Source organism: Pistacia vera, unplaced genomic scaffold, assembly GCF_008641045.1.
Source record: "Pistacia vera cultivar Batoury unplaced genomic scaffold, PisVer_v2 Contig583, whole genome shotgun sequence".
Lineage (NCBI taxonomy): Eukaryota > Viridiplantae > Streptophyta > Magnoliopsida > Sapindales > Anacardiaceae > Pistacia > Pistacia vera.
Genome location: NW_022196427.1, coordinates 262,024 through 264,966, shown reverse-complemented (window position 1 = coordinate 264,966; position 2,943 = coordinate 262,024). Strand labels below are relative to the sequence as shown.

General features: G+C 38.9%; 1 non-coding gene across 1 annotated transcript; it reads right to left on the bottom strand.

Annotated features, from left to right (window-relative positions):
* Positions 1-417: 417 nt before the first annotated feature.
* Positions 418-524, bottom strand: LOC116109605. The gene has a single exon (XR_004124780.1). It is a non-coding gene; the product is annotated as a small nucleolar RNA R71 (small nucleolar RNA).
* Between the last annotated feature and the right edge of the window lie 2,419 nt (positions 525-2,943).

The following is a 2,943-nucleotide window of genomic DNA, read 5'->3' as shown; positions in this document are numbered from 1 at the left end:
AGAGAAAGAGAGGCCGCAGTGGAACTAGAGATTGTTGAGATGGCAGAAAATAGAACACTACGGGACTTTTCAGTTCCCTCTGTTGATGGTAGTGGGTCGAGTATCACTAGACCAGCAGTACAAGCCAACAACTTTGAGATAAAGCCGGCAATCATCCAGATGATCCAGCAGTCGGTACAGTTCAGGGGAGATTTGAAGGAAGATCCAAATCTACACATTGCCAATTTTTTGGAGATTTGTGATACTTTCAGGTGAAACGGAGTGTCAGATGACGCCATCAGATTGAGACTATTCCCATTTTCATTGAAGGATAAAGCTAAGGGATGGTTAATGGCATTACAAACAGGAACGATTACAACATGGAACGATTTAGCACAGAAGTTCCTGACCAAATTCTTTCCCCTAGCAAAATCGGCAAAGCTAAGAAATGATATTACATCGTTTCTACAGGAAGAGTCGGAATCATTGTATGAGGCTTGGGAGAGATACAAAGAATTATTGAGAAGATGTCCACATCATGGGTTGCCAATTTGGATGCAAGTCCAAATATTTTACAACGGATTGATAGTGAATGTGCAAACTATGGTGGATGCAGCATCGGGAGGAGCACTACAAAATAAGACTCCGAAAGAAGCTCACGAGTTACTTGAGGTTCTGGCAAGCAACTATTATCAAAGACCTAATGAAAGGGTGCAACCAAAGAAGTCTATGGGTCTTCATGAAGTTGATGCATATACAACCATTTCAGCTCAACTGATAGCACTTCAGAAGCAGTTGGGAAGTATGCAGGTAAATTCCATTCAAGCACCTCAACTAACTTGTGAATTTTGTGCAGGTAATCACATGAGCAGCGACTATCAAGTGGGGAACACGTTTGCTTCAGCATCATCATCGGAGCAGGTTAACTACTTGGCAGGGAATCAAAGGCAACCGAACAATCCGTACTCCAACACATATAATCCTGGTTGGAGGAATCATCCGAACCTGTCTTGGGGCAATCAAAATCAATAGAATTAGCAGAACAATCAATGGAACCAAAGAGCATTGCCAAACAACCAAACAACCAAACAGGGGTGAACAATCAATCAGGAGAGCAAAGAGTGACAAAATTGGAGGACATGCTTGGGAAGTTTATNTGTCCTAACATCGATTGACGATCTCTCGAATCGAGCCCTGCCAAGTTGTGGGAGTTGATCCCCCCTCCTCGGTTACGTTCTTACGACGTCAATTTCATAGAGGTTTAGCCCTAGAGTTATGATCAGGTTGCCCTCTTAAGTAAAAGACTCAACGTTATCGTGGCGGTCTCATTGGTCTCAAGCCTATGGGTCTAAACCTGTGCGACGTGAATTATCTTTGAGTGGACTTCCAGGGCTAGGTGGCACTTCTTGAAGGAGGAATCTTATTATTTAGATGTTTTTGGAGTTTATAGGCAGGCCTCCATTGACTTTTGACAGGGTCACAAAATGATTTACATAATTTCTCGAAGTAGCAGGGATTCTGTTGAGCATTGAAAATGCGGATTTATTTTGTGATTTAGGGGTGAAATTTTAAGAAATTCAAGTTTTAACGCATTATTTAGGATGAGTTTCCGTACTTGTTTTGTTATCTCTCGGAATCAAGGGTTTTGTTGTGTTTTCAGGTATTCAGGTGCAAAAAGATGGATTATTCGTGCTTGTGTTGGTGTTCAGATAGCTTGGACTTGTCGAGTGCGAATAAATCAAGGTGAGTGGAAGTGAAATTCCACATTTGAGCCGCAGTACACTTTTCTGAGCTGCGGTGTGAAGACGATGAAACTAATTTTGAGCCGCAATACACTTTTATGTGTCGCGACATAAAGTCAATGAAATCCAAATTGCACCGCGGTGCAATTCATTCACACCGCGACGTGATAGGGTTTTTGTCGAAGGAAAAATCATCTGGAGACGCGCCAAAGCGCAATTCATATGCGTCGTGGCATTTGGAAAAACTCTGCATTTTCAACCCTAATTTGGGCAACCATTATTTACAATTATGCCATTTTGCCTAAAAACTATATAATGGCAATTTTACTTCGATTTTTAGATATATTAGTTTTAGAGAACACTTTTTCAACTTTAGAGGCTTGGGAGAGAGTGATTGATTGTGTAAGGCTAAACCTTGATCATCTTGAGTGGATTTTGCATCCAAATGTGTAAGGGTAAGATCAAGGTTTGTTTTATTGTATTTATGAGTATCTAAACTCTTTCCTAGTGTATCCAATATAATCTAATTAGACTACTTTATGTTTATTGTTTAATCGAATGTTTAATTGATCAAACGGTATCTTAGTTTCATTCATTTATGTTTATTGAGTTGGTTAGTCATTATTATTGCATGATTGCCTTTGATTTACGGTTGAATGGTTATATGAGTCAAGGTTAGGCTACACGCCAGATCTTTTATCGTTGTTGATGTATGATCGTGTTTAATAGTTGATTGATTGATTGATTGACTATATGAGTTGGGGTTAGGCNTTGTTAGTGTATATTAGTGTATGCCCTAGAAACCATTCGTGTTGTCGGTTTCAGAGCATTTTGTCTTGTATCTATATATATCATAAATAATAGAAGAAAGAGTTCTTCAATTCATATATGTAAATTGCTTCCTTTATTCAGTCATGCATTTAAAATAAAGTATGTATATGAATTGTCCAAATGATTCATTTAATTGGTAAATGAATTATCTAAAAGGGTTCCCTTTGTAAGCAATATAATTTAGGCAACTATATTGCACAGTAGGCATATCGGATGCTTCCGAAAGATATCATGAGTTGATATAAGTACGGATGACAATGATAGTCATGTCATTGGGGCATTGGTATGGATTACCGGTTGGTGAAATGTTTTTCAAACGTGACCGAAAAACGACAAATCACTTGGAAAAGCATGTAGTCAATGATTTATCGTTTGGTTATATCAGTGCACG